Source organism: Triticum dicoccoides, chromosome 3B (assembly GCF_002162155.2).
Source record: "Triticum dicoccoides isolate Atlit2015 ecotype Zavitan chromosome 3B, WEW_v2.0, whole genome shotgun sequence".
Taxonomy (NCBI): Eukaryota; Viridiplantae; Streptophyta; class Magnoliopsida; order Poales; family Poaceae; genus Triticum; species Triticum dicoccoides.
Window position 1 is genome coordinate 687,280,102 of NC_041385.1, and position 19,268 is coordinate 687,299,369.

Below are 19,268 nucleotides of genomic sequence, written 5' to 3' on the forward strand. Positions count from 1 at the left end.
GATGTTGGACAAGGAAGACAATGTAATGGGTTATGTTTTCTCACATCTCAGTTAAAGTATATTGTCATGGATCATTCAAACATGTTGAGCTTGCCTTTCCCCCTCATGCTAGCCAAAATTCCTTGCACCAAGTAGATATACTACTTGTGCTTCCAAATACCCTTTAACCCAGTTTTTGCCATGAGAGTCCACTATACCTACCTATGGATTGAGTAAGATCCTTAAAGTAAGTTGTCATCGGTGCATGCAAGAAAAATTGCTTTCTAAATATGTATGATCTATTAGTGTGAAGAAAATAAGCTTTATACGATCTTGTTATGGAAGCAATAAAAGCGATGGACTGCATAATAAAGGTCCATATACAAGTGGCAATATAAAGTGATGTTCTTTTGCATTAAGTTTTGTGCATCCAACCATAAAAGCGCATGACAACCTCTGCTTCCCTCTGCAAAGGGCCTATCTTTTACTTTATGTCTTTTACTTTATGCAAGAGTCAAGGTGATCTTCACCTTTCCCTTTTTCATTTTATCCTTTGGCAAGCACCTCGTGTTGGAAAGATCCTGATATATCTATCCAATTGGATGTAAGTTAGCATGAACTATTATTGTTGACATCACCCAAAGGGGAATATGTTGGGAAGCACCACTATAAGCCCCTATTTTTCTCAGTGTCCGATTAAAACTCCATAACCATAAGTATTGCGTGAGTGTTAGCAATTGTAGAAGACTATATGATAGTTGAGTATGTGGAGTTTGCTAAATCAAAGCTCTGACATAGACCCTTCCTGAAAATAAGATGAATTGCAATTGTTTGATGACTGAGAACATAGTTTGCTAGTTTTCAAGAATGTTTATGCTCTATACTTTAACATGTGAATAGCTTGTTACTTGATCTTGAGAAGTTTTATGAGATGAACTACTGTTATGACATATAATCATGCTAGAAAAGGTGATTGAAATTATCATTGATCAAACTTGTGCACCTTCTAGCATTCACACTTCATAAATTCTTTCTTTTATCATTTACCTACTCGAGGACGAGCAAGAATTAAGCTTGGGGATGCTGATACGTCTCCAACGTATCTATAATTTATGAAGCATCCATGCTATTTTATTATCTGTTTTGAATGATTACGAGCTTTATTATACACTTTTATATTACTTTTGGGACTAACCTATTAATCGGAGGCCCAACCCATATTGCTGTTTTATTGCCTATTCCAGTGTTTCGAAGAAAAAGAATATCAAATGGAGTCCAAACGGAATGAAACCTTCGGTAGCGTGATTTTTGGAACGAACATGATCCGGGAGACTTGGAGTACAAGCCAGGGAAGCTTCGAGGAGGCCAGGAGATAGGAGGGTGCGCTCCTATCTCGTGGGCCCCTTGAGCCTTCCCCGACCGACTTCTTTCGCCTATATATTCCCATATACCCTAAAACCATAGAACAGAACAATAGATCGGGAGTTCCGTCGCCGCAAGCCTCTGTAGCCACGAAAAACCTCTCAGGAGCCCGTTCCGGCACCCTTAAGGAGGGGGAATCCATCACCGGTGGCCATCTTCATCATCCCGACGCTCTCCATGACAAGGAGGGAGTAGTTCACCCTCGGGGCTGAGGGTATGTACCAGTAGCTATGTGTTTGATCTCTCTCTCTCTCTCTCTCTCTCTCTCTCTCTCTTTCGTGTTCTCTCTATGGCACAATCTTGATGTATCGCGAGCTTTGCTATTATAGTTGGATCTTATGATGTTTCTCCCCCTCTACTCTCTTGTAATGGATTGAGTTTTCCCTTTGAAGTTATCTTGTCAGATTGAGTCTTTAAGGATTTGAGAACACTTGATGTATGTCTTGCCGTGTTTACCTGTGGTGACAATGGGATATCACGTGATCCACTTGATGTATGTTTTGGTGATCAACTTGTGGGTTCCGCCCATGAACCTATGCATAGGGGTTGGCACACGTTTTTGTCTTGACTCTCTGGTAGAAACTTTGGGGCACTCTTTGAAGTACTTTGTGTTGGTTGAATAGACGAATCTGAGATTGTGTGATGCATATCGTATAATCATGCGCACGGATACTTGAGGTGACAATGGAGTATCTAGATGACATTAGGGTTTTGGTTTGTTTGTGTCTTAAGGTGTTATTCTAGTATGAACTCTATGATAGATTGAACGGAAAGAATAGCTTCATGTTATTTTACTATGGACTCTTGAATAGATAGAACACAAAGGATAACTTTGAGGTGTTTTCGTACCCTATCATAATCTCTTCGTTTGTTCTCCGCTGTTCTCCGCTATTAGTGGCTTTGGAGTGACTCTTTGTTGCATCTTGAGGGATATTTATATGATCCAATTATGTTATTATTGTTGAGAGAACTTGCACTAGTGAAAGTATGAACCCTATGCCTTGTTTCCTACAATTGCAATACCGTTTACGTTCACTTTTATCATTAGTTACCTTGCTGTTTTTATATTTTCAGATTACAAATACCCATATCTGCCATCCATATTGCACTTGTATCACCATCTCTTCGCCGAACTAGTGCACCTATACAATTTACCATTGTATTGGGTGTGTTGGGGACACAAGAGACTCTTTGTTATTTGGTTGCAGGGTTGTTTGAGAGAGATCATCTTCATCCTACACCTCCCACGGATTGATAAACCTTAGGTCATCCACTTGAGGGAAATTTGCTATTGTCCTACAAACCTCTGCACTTGGAGGCCAAACAACGTCTACAAAGAAGAAGGTTGTGTAGTAGACATCACACCCCAGAAGGAAGAAGGATTAAGTATGTATCACAACATGTGCCGAAGAGGACTCAAGTGAATTCCTTATCAAGAGTTGTACAGGAGGAAGTACCAGTGGTGAAGGATTTCCTTGACGTATTTCCAGAAGAGTTGCCAGGCATGCCACCGGATAGAGACATTGAGTTTTTGATTGAGCTTTTGCCAGGCATAGGGCCGATATCTAAGAGACCGTACAGGATGCCCGCAACGGGTTTGGAGGAAATCAAGAAGTGGATTAAGGAGTTACTGGATAAAGGCTATATCCGCCCAAGTTCGTCACCTTGGGGATCACTAGTGCTTCTAGTGGAGAAGAAGGATGGATCATTGAGGATGGTTGTTGATTATCGGGGATTGAATGAAGTGACAATCAAGAACAAGTACCCACTACCGATGATCAATGATTTGTTTGACCAATTGCAAGGAGCTAAGGTATTTTCCAAGATCGATCTGCGATCAGGATATCACCAGTTGAAGATTCGAGAGCAGGATATACCCAAGACAACTTTTACCACAAGGTACGGGCTAGTTGAGTATACCGTTATGTCATTTGGTCTGACTAACGCACCTGCCTATTTCATGAATATGATGAACAAAGTGTTTATGGAGTTTCTGGATAAGTTCGTCGTGGTGTTCATTGACGATATTTTGGTCTACTCGAAGAATGAAGAGGAGCATAAGGAGCATTTGCATTTGGTACTTGGGAAGCTCAGAGAACATCAACTATATGCCAAATTCAGCAAGTGTGAGTTTTGGTTGAAAGAAGCTAGATTTCTCGGACATGTGATATCCGGAGAAGGAACAACAGTAGAACCCACCAAAGTTGTCACGGTGACAAATTGGGAAGCCCCCACAACAGTTAGAGAGATCCGGAGTTTTCTTGGACTCGCAGGATACTACCGGAGGTTCATAGAGAATTTCTCGAAGATTGCAAAACCCATGACGGAGTTGTTGAAGAAGGACACCAAGTTCAAATGGACTGAGGAGTGTGAGGCTAGTTTCCAGGAGTTGAAGAAGCGTTTGGTTACATCTCTAGTGTTGATTCTGCCAGATCAGTGCAAGGATTATGAAGTATATTGCGACGCTTCTCGTCGAGGACTTGGAGCAGTGCTTATGCAGGAGCGAAGAGTTGTATCGTATGCCTCACGACAACTTAAGCCCGATGAGTTGAATTCCACCCATGATTTGGAGTTAGCAGCCGTAGTGCATGCATTGAAGACATGGAGACGTTTTCTCATCGGAAACCATTGTGAGGTGTACACGGATCACAAGAGTTTGAAGTACATCTTCACACAGAAGGAGTTGAATCTCGGGCAAAGGAGATGGTTGGAGCTCATTAAGGATTATGATATGAGGTTGAATTATCATCCAGGAAAGGCTAACGTAGTACCTGATGCATTGAGTCGCAAGAGCCATGTCAACACTCCCATGACCGGAGAGTTACCAAGGGAGTTAACCGAGGATCTTCGCGAACTATGTTTGGAGATAGTTCCAAGAGGTTATGTAGCAGCATTGGAGATTCAGTCTACTTTGATGGATAAGATTAGAGAAGCTCAGAAGATCGACAAGGAGATTGTCGAGATAAAGGAGAAGATGAGCAAATGAAAAGCTAAGGGATTTCGTGAGGATGAACACGATACCTTATGGTTTAAGGACCGCGTTTATGTGCCCAATGACCCGGAGATCAGGAAGTTGATTCTGTAGGAGGCCCATGATTCACCGTATTCAATTCACCCAGGAAATACCAAGATGTATCTGGATTTGAAAGACAGTTTCTGGTGGACCGGAATGAAGAAGGATATTGCAGAGTATGTAGCAGTTTGTGATGTATGTCAGAGAGTAAAGGCAGAGCATCAGAAGCCAGCAGGATTGCTACAACCATTGCCGATTCCCGAATGGAAGTGGGATAAGCTAGGCATGGATTTTATCACAGGATTGCCCAGGACTTGTTCGGGCTATGACTCAATATGGGCTGTAGTCAATCGTTTGACGAAGGTAGCTCATTTCATTCCAGTGAAGACCACTTACACAAGTGCTAAGTTGGCAAAGATATACATGATCAGGATCGTATGTCTGTAAGGAGTTCCTAGGACCATTGTATCAGATAGAGGAACCCGGTTTACCTCAAAGTTCTGGAATCAGGTGCATGAAACTTTGGGTACCAGGCTAGAGTTCAGAACAGCCTTTCATCCACGGACAAATGGACAGACCGAGAGAGTCAATCAGATTCTAGAGGACATGTTGAGAGCTTGTGTGCTAGATTATGGATCTAGTTGGACAACAATTTTCCATATGCAGAGTTCTCTTACAACAACAGTTATTAATCCAGTTTGAAGATGGCCCCTTTTGAAGCTTTGTACGGAAGGAGGTGCAGGACACCGTTGCTGTGGGATGAAGTTGGAGACCGTCAGTTGTTTGGACCAGATTTGGGTAAAGAGTCTGAAGAAAAGGTTAAGCTGATTCGCGATAGATTCAAAGTAGCCCAGTCCAGGCAAAAGATCAACCCGGATTTTAAATGCAAGGAGACAATTTACGAAGTCGGAGACAGAGTTTATCTTCGTGTGTCCCCACTTCAAGGAGTTAAGCATTTTGGAGTTAAGGGAAAGTTAGCGCCACGTTTTGTGGGACCATACAAAGTTTTGGAGCATATGGGAGAAGTTGCTTACAAGTTGGAATTGCCTGAAGGACTGTGAGGAGTTCATGATGTGTTCCACGTTTCCCAGTTGAAGAAGTGCCACGCAGAGATGGCCGATATCCCTCTGAGAGATATAGTGCCACTGGAATCGATTCAGTTGGATAGTGATTTGACCTATGAGGAGAAACCAGTCAAGATTCTCGAGTGTGCCAGCCGAGTCACGAGCAGCAAGGTTATCAAGTTCTACAAAGTTCAGTGGATCCACCATACCGAAGATGAAGCCACTTGGGAGCGAGAGGAAGACTTACGGAAGGACCACCCTCACCTATTTTTTAGCCAACCCGAATCTCGAGGGCGAGATTCATCTTAAGGGGGGTAGGTTTGTAACATCCCAAATTTTCAATTTGGAATGTTATACATTAGATCATCATTGCATATCATATTTTAATGCATTTTTGCTTGATCCAAGAAATTCTACGCAACTCAAGGACCCACGGAGAGAGTTGGGGATTTCGTTATTTTCATAGTTGAGTTTTTCTCAAATTTTTAAAAGAGGATCGTTTGATTTTAATTATTTTATCTTTGTATATTCTTTTATAAAATAAGAGAGAGGGAATAAAATGACTTTCCCAAAATAAATAAATATTGGAGATTTAATAATAAAATCAAATAAGATTTTATTTCAGAGTTTTATTGCTTTTTATTTGAATTAGAAAAAATGCACGTTTTTCAAAATTGCAATATAAGCCCAAATAAATGTTCATCTTTTCCGACTTATTTTTAGAGGACGGGAAATTTTATTTCGGGATTTTTGGAGTCCATTTAGTATTTCTTTTCTTTCTTTTTCTACACGTCAGAATTATTTAAAAAAAAGGGAAACCGACTCCAGGCCGTACCCGAGCGGGACTCCGCCCGGGAGGGCTTTATAAGCTGGGGGCCCCCTGCCCCGCAGCCCACACCGCCGCCCCAGCCCACCTGCGTCCCGAACCCTAACCCTAGCCGCCCGACGCCGCCGTCGCCCCGCGCCGCCGGATCCCGTCGCCGCCGCATGGACCGCCACCGCCGCCGCCACCCTGTCGCCGCCGACCCCGCTGCCACCCGCCCGACATCGGAGCTGCCGCCCGCCGCTGCCGTCCCGCCGAGGTAGCTGTCGGACTCGTCGCCGCCGCTGGCAATTTTCTCTAGAATACCGCCCATTTTTTAAACCTGCAGTTGTTTTTTTATATAGATCGGTTTAGTTTTTTCCGGTTTATTTATTTTGCGAACGCCCGTTCGTTCGTTCGTTTTAACGAACTATTTTCACCATTTAGCCGTAGACAACGAGCGTTCGTTCGTTAGCCTGTTCGTCAGATTTTCTTTTTCTCGGGTTTTTCGCGATTATTTTCGATCGCGATTTCTGATCCGATTTTCATTTTAGTTTAACTTCTCGCGCGTTTATCGGAATCAGGCGATTCAAGCGCCTGGAGTTTTGTCTCGAAACCCTCTTTCCGTTTAACCAACTCAAACAAGTTTTTGCTATTGTAAAATTTGACTTAGGTCCAGATTAGTAAACGAAGCTTGTTTCTTTCGCCGTTTGAGTTTTGTTGCTTCGTTTGATTTGATTCTTTTTGCAAACCGGATTTCTTAAGTTGAACTTTCTGGTTAGATTTTTTATTTGAGTTTTACCCATGCATTAGATGAGTGCTTATTGTATGCTTGTTTGTTTGCGATAGTGTACCCGAAGTGCGCCGCGTGCTACTACGAGTCTCTAGGTTTCACGGATCATCAGCAAGGCAAGTAACACTTTGATCATACCTCTTTACTACCCAGTTTTATTGCATTAGATCAATCCTCAAACAATTGCATGATTAGGAGCTAATTAATATGTGTTTTTTGGGAAGTAGATGAGGCAGTACCTATTGTCCTTTTTATTATCAAACCTTTGGGAGTTACTTCTACGTTTGCTTATATTGCTATGCTATGCTAGTAGACGTGGATTGGGTGAGTGTATTTCCATGACAGATGTGAGTATTGTTAATTAATGATTAACTTAAGGTGGCAACTTTAATACACATCTGGGTGGATTGAGGCACCTGGGGAACCCAGTGTTGCCTGTATTTTTGGAAATCCTAGGGTACCGTGTGATTCTCCTATGGACTGCCACCCAGGCCCAAAGGGATCATGAGATTATTCATGCTAGAAACTTATATGTGCAGCCACAAGCTATTATGGGCTCTAGGATAGTTGATTAAGTCTTGTGAACTCTTACAATGGTAGACTGGCAGATGTAGGGGAAAGTAGGTGTAACTATCTACCCATCGTAAGGTGCTAACGCTTCTGAAAGACTATGTCTCGGTCATCTGTTTCTCAAACATTATGTAGTGCGAGAAATTCAACGGAGGAGATCGAGTCTTGTGGGGAAAAGTGCGCAAACCTCTGCAGAGTGTATAAACTAATCATGGTTAGCAGTGTCCCCGGTTATGGACATTTTGAGTATCTAGTACTTGGATTATCATGTGAATCTCATCATGTTACTTAAATTAATTTTGATTGGGTTTAATGATGATGCTTAATTGGGATTGAGTTGGGTGAACCTTCTCAACGTTTAACAACCACCATGATAGTTAAATAAAATTTATTCCTTTGTTGTAGGGAAAAATTGGAGTTGGAGTAAGGTGCCTTAGGTCATGATCTTTCACTCAGTGATGCTGTTGGAGTTGATGGACTCACTTTATCTTCCAAGCCTTCCGCTATTATCGTTATTAGATGGCCTTAAGCCATATTTATTATAATAAGTTCTCTTTTGAGACATTCGATTAATAAGTGTGTGATTGCTACTCTGTTATAAATCCTTCATGTACTGTGCGTGTCAGCATTATTGATCCAGGGATGACACTGATGCACAGAGATCAGACTGTTTGAGGTCTGGGCGCTACAAACCCACACATTATATCTCTCTACATTTGTATATCTCTCACACAACCCCACGTAGGTGGTGTACGTACACGAAGAGAATAGGTGCACATACTTACGCTTCATGCCCAGCCACACCCGTGCGGGGATACGGTGGAGCTCATTTCTGTACGAAATGGCAGCCCACGTGCTAATTTGAGTGCGTGTAGCGGTTGTTTATGTACGAAGGTCATGTACCACGCGTGCATGAAACAAAGTTCAACTTGATGCATTGGCGCGTTATTTTTAAATAAAGTTATATTGCTCAATGGCACGTACACAGAATATAAAACGATTTTTATGGAGAAAAAGATAGTCCGCTCCACTATATACAATGGAGCCTGCCTGCCGGGGTTTGTCGTTCTTCAGAGTACCTCACACAAGGCGGCGGTGGCCTCTCTCTCTCTCTCGCCGTTGGTCACTGATCCGGCCGCATCCCGTCCGTCGGCGGAAAGGGAGGATGTGCATCATTTCTCCGTTCGACGGTGCCGAGGCAGCACGTCCCGACCTGTGGTACCCACCATTCTCTCTGACCAAGCTCCAGCGTGGTAGGTCCTATGCCACTTGCTCGTTGCCACAGTATGGGCAGATCCGGCCCGCCACCGCTCTCCTAGTTACATCCCGACAACCCCCAGATATCCCCTCCGGCCTTGCTCCACTGCCCGTCTTCCTACGTTGCTGCATGTGGATCTTCCATAGTTCTTTGCCCAAAACGTAGATCGTCCGGCGTACTTTCCATATTGCAATCTCGTCCTCACACCATTTTAGACAAACACAACCATGTTGTTATCTTCCCTTAGGACAAGTAATATGCTTCTTTTTTGTCGTCGTATGTGTTATCAATTGTTATTGGCCAGTAATTGTTTCCTTTCAACCTCTTTTTTGCAAACAGGGCTATCCATTTCACCTTGTTGCTATTGCGACCTTTTGGTGAACTGCACAAATCACTTTTTTCTTAGGAGTGTTTTGTGCAGTTGTACTAAAATATCACACGGGCTTCGTTTCTACATTTCAGTGTGACTGCACAAAGGGAGATTGGTTTTGCTCTATCCTCCTCATCCAACTCCGAGCCTAATCTTCTCCAACTATTTGCTTAATCTTCTCCAACTAGTTAGTCTTAAGAGAGACTACAAAGGTGACCGGCCACTTCTATTTGTGTGTTAATTGTTTCATCAACAATCCTCTATTATTGTAATCACACTTAATATCTTTGGAACAGGGATGCTCAGCTCTATTTTAGTTGAACTGCACAAAATGATCAGAATGTTGCATGCTCCAGACAACTACTTTTTTCCCAACATGCCTTGTTGATTTAGACAGAGCTGGGGGAAGTTGCTGCCAATCAAAGCATGGATCAACTTTAATTTAACACCTTCTCACAACTTTGCGTTCAGTTGTGATGTAAATATTAGCTCTGATCTGCTAATCATTGAGATGCATTAGCAAGGAAGTTAGTTTTTTATTTTTTCCGAAAGAGCATGGATGGCAAGACACACGAAACAAAAGCTGAAAGCTAAGAGCATTGTACAATTTCATGTCGCTGGGAATTATTTGGATAGTACGTCAATTATGTAAACAAATGCTGGAAGCTTGATAGCATTGCCAGAAGCCTCTTCAGCATCCGGGTCCATGTGCCATGCACAAAATTATACTCCCTCCGTTCCTAAATATTTATCTTTTTAGAAATTTCAAATGGACATATTTTAGAGTGTAGATTCACTCATTTCGCTTCGTATGTAGTCACTCGTTGAAATCTCTAGAAAGACAAATATTTAAGAACGGAGGGAGTAGTGCACAACTGCATGGGAGACTCAGCCCGGTTGTTGCGCCGCACTAATGTGAGTAATGAGCAGTCAAACTATAAGCCCCACCTTTCCCACTGTAAGTTGGTTGGAAGAAGCAACCATCAATACACTCTTGTTTGAATCCTCTCATACTACTCCCTCTGTCACTGTTTATAGAGCGCGCTTCAACAATCTCTGGGACCAAGGCAACTAGCGATCGACCCGAAAAATAGCATTGGTAGTTATAGCAGGGCATCTATTACTAGAGGAAATAATGCGTACACACATGCATGCACTTACTCCACTCCGTGTACACACCTAGTACATCAAGAGAAAATTGTGGACTTGATTGCGGTTACCAGGCCTTAATTAATTGAGCATTAAATCAAACGCGTCTAAAGTCTCTCTGGTGGTGGAAATGCATGGAGATAAATGCATGAGAATGAAGCGCGCCCTGTAAATTGTGACAGAGGGAGGAGTAGTATGAAGGTGCAAAACCAAGTACACAGTCGGTCAACGCGCTTCCTCTTGGCATATCACTGACATGTGGGACCGGAGTGTGAGCAAACTGATCTTAATTGACGGCAAAATGGCCAACCCGCCGTTCCTTGAGAGAGACGAGGAGCGAGAACACACAAACGGGCTCGCACGGAGGCCAAGATATATTCGAGCATGGTTGATCGATATCATCATTACATGTTTGATGTTTTTTAATAGTACTTTTGGGCTGTCGTTTTCCGTATTTCTCCCGAATAAATGTGTACTTTATCAGAGATTAAAATAAAATAAGAGTACAGACGCTCCACCATGCGGTTCGTAGTACCTGTATACTAGTAGTAGTACTACTCGTACTACTAAGCCTGGCGCTTGGCTCTTCGCCTCTTCATGAAGTCGAACAATGATGGTACTACAGTATATGCCTCTGGCAATCTGACATCGAATGAACTGTTGCACATCCACTGCGTGGGCGAAGGTAGGTTGCATTAGTCAAAAGCTTCTCCTCATCCTACGAGCCACCAGGCTTGAGGTAGACGGAGAGGGCGTAAGCGAGCTTCACCTTGTCGTGCAAGCTTCTCCTCGTTCTACGAGTTGACGGGACACACCAAAAAGTAGTGCTAGTCCATACTCCCTCCTTTCCGGTTAATATAGCTTAATCTTTTTGCGGGTAAATGAGAGAGCTTTATTCTTATATAAGCATTCTTAGGACTATCAGCTAAGAGACTGGTCACTAGGAAGCGAGGTACCCTACAAAAAAGAAGAAGGAAGCGAGGTGTTTCATCAAGCCAACTCTCGGTCGCATTCAAAGTGCAGCAAGCACGGTTTGCACAAAGATGCGCCGCAAGGTTTGCCGACATGTTTACATGCTGAATAACAAAAAAAGAGAAAATATTACCGAGCGCTCCTATTTGTAACATGATAGGAGCTAGAATTAAGCGAGAATTGTGGCGAGTGTTCCATGCAATCAACTTCCATTATCACAGGCAAGAACCCTCGAAATGAACCAAATGTGTTGAAGATTGCTTTATCACATTTTAAAATAAAATAAGAGTGCAGACGCTCCACCATCCGGTTCCTAGTATACATACCTCTATAGTAGTAGTATTGTAGTAAACTTTGCGCCTGGCTGTTCACCTCTTCAGGAAATCGGAACATAATGATACTAGTACAGTGTATGCTTCTGGAAATCTGACACCGAATTAACTGTTGCACTTCCACCGCCTGAGCGAGGGAGAGCTTGCATTAGTCAAAAGTTTCTCATTATACCGTGAGCCACCGCGTGTAAGCTTCTGCCGTCCTGCAAGCTTCTCCTCGTTCGGCAAGTTGACGGGACACAACAAAGTAATGCTAATCCATACTGCCTCCTTTCTGGTTAATATGGGTTAATTTGAAATGAGATAAATACACTGTCTATCACTATATATTTGTAAAAATACGGTCAGTGGACTTCATAATACGCTCACTGCGCTCAATATATACATTTTTCGGTGTTTATATGGTCACTAGATCACCCTGGCTGAGTATGTGTGTGCATGCACGTGTAGGTTGAGCACTTGAGCGTGACCATGTGTGTTCCGTCATGTTCTCGGACATGCATGCATTAGGGCATCGCACGCGTTTTTGCATCCATGTGTACGTGTGACTGTTGCATGCATGCACGAGGTTGTAGTCCCTCACATTCACATGTTCATAAGTCAATGCTTTGTCAAAATGTTGCATGCAAGGTTTAATTATTCGTTGTTCACGCATGCATTCCTAATATTAATACGTTGGTAAAGACAATTTCTTGAGGAAAACAAGCCCATGAATTGAGTACAAAGGGGACCAATAAGCCGGGACGGAGGGAGTACTAGTTGTGAACCGGAAGGAGGGATAGGTACTAGTAGTACTATGTAACAACGTGTAGTAACAAAATTCCTCTATGTGCATCTTGTCTACGTGTCATGCAAGAAAATAGAGATAATGTGAGACTCAGGAACGGTCATACACGTAGGGGGGGTACGTGTAGGGGCCACTCAGGAGCAGTCAAATCACATAGTAAGTTAGTCGGAAGAAGCAATCATCATTTCACTCTTCAATGACACGTACGCAATATAAAATGGTTGATATGGAGAGAAAAAGAAAACCGCTCCACTATATATGCACTAGTAGGAGCCTAAGCTACAAGCCTCCTTGCTTGGGTTGCTCTCTTCACAATCATAGAACGACGGTGGCCACACCGCTGGTCACAGATCCGGCCTGAACCCGCCGCTGGGTGGAAGGGGACGATGTTCTGCATAGACGCGGTCGACAGCGGCGAGGGAGAAAACCCAGTGTCGGTGCTTCCCGATCGGGGGTCCCTGCGGTATGGGCTGATGTTGCCTCCCGACCGCCCTTCTAGCTACAACCCGATGTCCCAAGTACAACTTCCTTTTGGAGTCGTCTTGCTCCACTGCCGCAGCTCCCCACGTAGCTCCATCTCCATGTCGATCTTTCTCTACTTCTACTGGCTTCTATTTGTGATGAGTTTATGACTCATGAACTAGTGGCAGTACTATTATTCTAATCACACTTCTTCAATATCTTTACCAACAGGGATGCTCAGCTCGATTTTAGTGGAACTGCACAAAAGCATCGTATGATCTGAGGGTGCCAGCCGTCTTTCCTTCGACAGGTTCTACCTAGCCAGGAAATTAAATCCTGTTTAGGGTTCAGGGTTTACATCGTAGGGACCCCATTAGTAGTTTTTTTGTACACACTCACAACTTTTGTCTTTAGTTGTGAAGTAAATATTGGCTATGATCTGTGAAGCATTGAGATGCATCGGCATGCATGTTAGTTTTCCTTTGTATTTGATGGAATGTTGTAACGGGGCAACCTTGGAGTAGGAATGAAAATGGAGCAGAAAGTTTCTGTTTTTCCAGAGAAAAAAAATGGAAACGGAGAGAAACCAATGTTTCGTTTCGTTGGATCGCCCCATTGAGCAAAACCAACGTTTAAATCAAGTCTGCTGTGTTCGTGTCTCACCCTCCTCCACGGCTTCACCCCACACGGTCGCTCAGCATGCCACTCACCGCAAACCGAGTATATGATAACTTTCCCGCCTGCTTGTCGATGGATCGCGCCATGGAGTACTAGCACTACTGGAAGAGATTAACGAGGAAGGGGACGGCTAGCTGTAGCACGGACTCCGAAGAACTTTTTACACGCATGTTGTGGCCGACCGTGGCGAGCTTTGAACATGGAGCAGTCGTGCGCATCGGGAAGTGGCACAGGCGACGCTCTATCGGCCAGCGCGCTGCTTCAATGCCGGCGCCAGTGAGAGGTCGCGTCCGCTCTGGCCGAGCATGAATGCGGCCCTGATCGTTTCGGGCGGGAAGCACGCGCTGGTGATGAAGAGGGTTCGGGTTGGAAAGGAGCGGGTGTGGCAGTAGTCTGGACGCCCGCAAACAAGAGATGTTGTACGTAAATATTGCTCCGTATTTAATTAACAATGTAAATAATATGCCAGTTGGACAAATATGATTGGAGATGGAGATGCAGATGGAATTTTACATAAACACGGATATGCATGTCTATGTCTAAATGTGTGCGCGACGACTCTCGCGACTACTCGTACACACCATCGATGTCTCGTTCTCCATACACGCACAAACTTAGTACCCCCTCATTTTGTTCCTAGGATAGGAATATCATAGGAGTGGGAAACAATATGAAGTGAGATAAATGGAGTACGACATACAAGAAGAAATGTACATGCACTCACTCTGCCTTCGAGATACCCGCGGGTACATGATGGAGCGCATTTGTACACGAAGAGGCAGCTTACGTACGTATGTAATAATTTGACCCTTTAATTTGTTCACTTAATAATAGAGTGTCGGGGATGATACGTCTCCAACGTATCTATAATTTTGATTGTTCCATGCTATTATATTATCTATTTTGGATGTTTAATAGACATTTATATGTTATTTTATATTATTTTTGGGACTAACCTATTAACCGAGAGCCCTCCGCCAGTTTTTGTTTTTTTTTGCCTATTTTAGAATTTCGAAGAAAAGGAATACTAGACAGAGTCCAAATGGAATGAAACTTCCGCAATGATCTTTCTTGGACCGAAAGAAAACCAGAAGACTTGGAGATGAAGTCGGAGACGCAGCAAGGCGGCCATGAGGTAGGAGGGCGCGCCCCCTACTTCGTGGGCCCCTCATAGCTCCCCTGACCTAGTTCCTTCGCCTATGTATACTCTTATACCCTGAAAACATCCAGGAGGGCAACGAAACCACTTTTCCACCACCGCAACCTTCTGTACCCGTGAGATACCATCTAGGGGCCTTTTCCGGCATCCTGCCGGAGGGGGATTCGGTCATGGAGGGCTTCTTCATCAACACCATTGCCTCTCCGATGAAGCGTGAGTAGTTTACCACAGACTTATGGGTCCATATCTAGTAGCTAGATGGGTTCTTCTCTCTCTTTGATTCTCAATACCATGTTCTCCTCGATGTTCTTGGAGATCTATTCGATGTAATATTCTTTTGCGGTGTGTTTTCTGAGATCCGATGAATTGTGGATTTATGATCAGATTAGTTTCCCATCAACTTGTCAATTTCTGTCACCGTTCCTTTAAATTGCAATCTTTTACTTTCCGATCTATACACCAAAAATACCAAAAATATTTACTTTACGGTTTATCTATCTCTATCAGATCTCACTTTTGCAAGTGACCGTGAAGGGATTAACAACCCCTTTATCGCGTTGGATGCAAGTTGTTGATTATTTGTGCAGGTATTTGGTGACTTGTGCATTGTCTCCTACTAGATTGATACCTTGGTTCTCAAAACTGAGGGAAATACTTACGCTACTTTGCTGCATCACCCTTTCCTCTTCAAGGGAAAACCAATGCAAGCTCAAGAGGTAGCAAGAAGGATTTCTGGCGCCGTTCCGGGGAGATCTACGTGAAGCCATACCAAGTATCCATCATAAACTCTTCTCTATTGCATTACATTATTTGCCATTTGCCTCTCGTTTTCTGCTCCCCCACCTCTAAAATGATTTTCGAAAAGATTTGACCTTTTCTTCGCCCTTCTTTCGTTCGATCTTTTGTTCGCTTGTGTTACCATGTGCCTTCTTTTTTCTTGCCTCTTCGCTTGCTAATAGTTTATGGATCCTCACCCACTTGCTAATCTTTTTAAGAGATCCAATTATGATGAACAAATTGCTAGTGAGTTTTGTGCACTAGATTATCTTTATGAAGTTTTGCTTGAAATTAGTGAATCCGAAAATTGTTATGAAGAAATTAATGAAGAGATTCACGAAGCTCCTTGAATAAAAAGCATTATTGCAATGATTTTACTATAAATTTTATTGATGTCAATTATGCTAAAAATATTCAAAACCCTAAGCTTGGGGATGCTAGTTTTTCTATGTCCACTACTTGTTGCAATGATCATGATTAGGGTGATTCTTTTTATGATCTTGAAAATTTACTTAAGCTCCATGATGAATATGAGATTGATAATAATGTTTGCAACAAAATTAAAAGTGGGTTTGGAAGAGTGTCAACTTTAGATCCCACATATTTGGAGAATGTTCAATCTTATGAAATTTTTGATAAAAGTGGGTTTGGAGAGGTCATGACCTTAGTTAATGTTAATTTCACTATTTTGGAAGAGTGTCAACTTCGCATGCACGTGGATCGTGTTGAGAATATGTTATGTGATAGCTATATTTTTGAATTTGCTTATGATCCTACATTTAATTATTATGAGAGGGGAAAATATGGTTGTAGAAAATTTCATGTTACTAAATTACCTCTCTTCATGTTGAGATTGCTATCATCTCTATCTTCTTCCTTGCATATGCTAGTTTTTGCTTGCCTTGATAATTTGTTTGCTTATAAAATGCCTATGCATAGGAAGTATGTTAGACTTATATGTGTTTGTCATGTGTTTTATGATGCTCTCTTTGTGCTTCAATTCTTCTCTTTTATGTGAGCAACATTGAAATCGTTATGCCGAGCTAAGGGCATTAAACAATAGCGCATGTTGGGAGGCCACCCAATTTTATTTTTGTTCTTTGTTTTTGTTCCTGTTTAGTAATAAATAATTCATCTAGCCTCTGGTTATATGTGATATTATGTTTTAGTTAGTGTTTGTTCCAAGTAGAACCTTTAGGATAGCTTACGGTGATAGTTGTGTTGATCCTGCTGAAAATCAGAAACTTTTGCGCTTACTAAATTAGGTTTGAAAATTCACAGAAACGTGTTTTTCATCTGATTATTTTTGCTATGGATTGGTACACAAATTTCGCATTTTTTCCTATTTTGTATGGATTTTTGGAGTTATATAAGTATTCAAGAGTTACAGATTACTACAGACTGTTCTGTTTTTGACAGATTCTGTTTTTCGCGTGTTGTTTGCTTATTTTGATGAATCTATGGGTAGTATCGGGGGGTATGAACCATGTAGAAGTTGGAATACAGTAGATATTACACCAATACAAATAAATAATGAGTTTGAAACTGTACCTTAAAGTGGTGATTTATTTTCTTATACTAACGAAGCTCATGAGATTTTCTGTTGAGTTTTGTCTTGTGAAGTTTTCAAGTTTTGGGTAAGGATTTGATGGACTATGGAATAAGGAGTGGCAAGAGCCTAAGCTTGGGGATGCCCAAGGTACCCCAAGGTAACATTCAAGGACAACCAAAAGGCTAAGCTTGGGGATTCCCCGGAAGGCATCCCCTCTTTCGTCTTTGTCTATCGGTAACTTTACTTAAGGCTATATTTTTATTCACCACATGATATGTGTTTTGCTTGGAGCATCTTGTATGATTTGAGTCTTTGCTTTTTAGTTTAACACAATCATCTTTGCTGTACACATCTTTTGGGAGAGACACGCATGAATCGTGATTTATTAGAATACTCTATGCGCTTCACTTATATATTTTGAGCTAGGCAATATTGCTCTAGTGCTTCACTTATATCTTTTTAGAGCATGGCGGTGGCTTTATTTTATAGAAATTGTTGAACTCTCATGCTTCACTTAGATTATTTTGAGATTCTTTTAGAACAGCATGGTAATTTGCTTGGGTTATAAAACTAGTCCTAATATGATGGGCATCCAAGATGGATATAATAAAAACTTTGATATAAAGTGCATTCAATACTATGAGAAGTTTGATTCTTTATGATTGTTGTGAGACATGAAGATGGTAATATTGGAGTCATGCTAGTGGAGTAGTTGTGAATTTGAAAGATACTTGTGTTGAAGTTCGTGATTCCCGTAGCATGCGCGTATGGTGAACCGTTATGTGATGAAGTTGGAGCATGATTTATTTATTGATTGTCTTCCTTATGAGTGGAGATCGGGATCGCGTGATGGTTAACTCCTACCAACACTTCCCCTAGGAGCATGCACGCAGTACTTTGTTTTTTCTTTATGACTAATGTTGAGTCCATGGATTATACGCACTCTCACCCTTCCACCATTGCTAGCCTCTCTTGTGCCGCGCAACTTTTGCCGGTACCATACACCCACCATTACCTTCCTCAAAACATCCACCATACCTACCTATTATGGCATTTTCATAGCCATTCCGAGATATATTGCCATGCAACTTTCCTCTGTTCCGTTTATTATGACACGCCCCATCATTGTCATATTGCTTTGCATGATCATGTAGTTGACATCGTATTTGTGGCAAAGCCACCGTTCATAATTCTTTCATACATGTCACTCTTGATTCATTGCACATCCTAGTACACCGCTGGAGGCATTCACATAGAGTTATATTTTGTTCTAAGTATTGAGTTGTAATTCTTGAGTTGTAAGTAAATAAAAGTGTGATGATCTTCATTATTAGAGCATTTTCCATGTGAGGAAATGATGATGGAGGAAATGATGATGGAGGCTATGATTCCCCCACAAGTCGGGATGAGACTCTTGACAAAAAAATAAAAAAAAGAAAAGAAAAAAAGAGGCCATAAAAAAGAGAGAAGGCCCAAATAAAAAAATGAGAGAAAAAGAGAGAAGGGGCAATGTTACTATCCTTTTTCCACACTTGTGCTTCAAAGTAGCACCATGATCTTCATGATAGAGAGTCTCCTATTTTGTCACTTTCATATACTAGTGAGAATTTTTCATTATAGAACTTGGCTTGTATATTCCAATGATGGGCTTCCTCAAAATGCCCTAGGTCTTCGTGAGCAAGCGAGTTGGATGCACACCCACTTAGTTTCTTTTTAAGCTTTCATACACTTATAGCTTTAGTGCATCCGTTGCATGGCAATCCCTACACACTCACATTGATATCTATTGATGAGAATCTCCATAGCCCATTGATACGCCTAGTTGATGTGAGACTATCTTCCTCTTTTTGTCTTCTCCACAACCACCATATTCTATTCCACCTATAGTGCTATGTCCATAGCTCACGCTCCTGTATTGCGTGAAAGTTGAAAAAGTTTGAGAATACTAAAGTATGAAACAATTGCTTGGCTGAAACCGGGGTTGTGCATGATTTAAATATTTTGTGTAATGAAGATAGAGCATAGCCAGACTATATGATTTTGTAGGGATAGCTTTCTTTGGCCATGTTATTTCGAGAAGACATGATTGCTTTGTTAGTGTGCTTGAAGTATTGTTATTTTTATGTCAA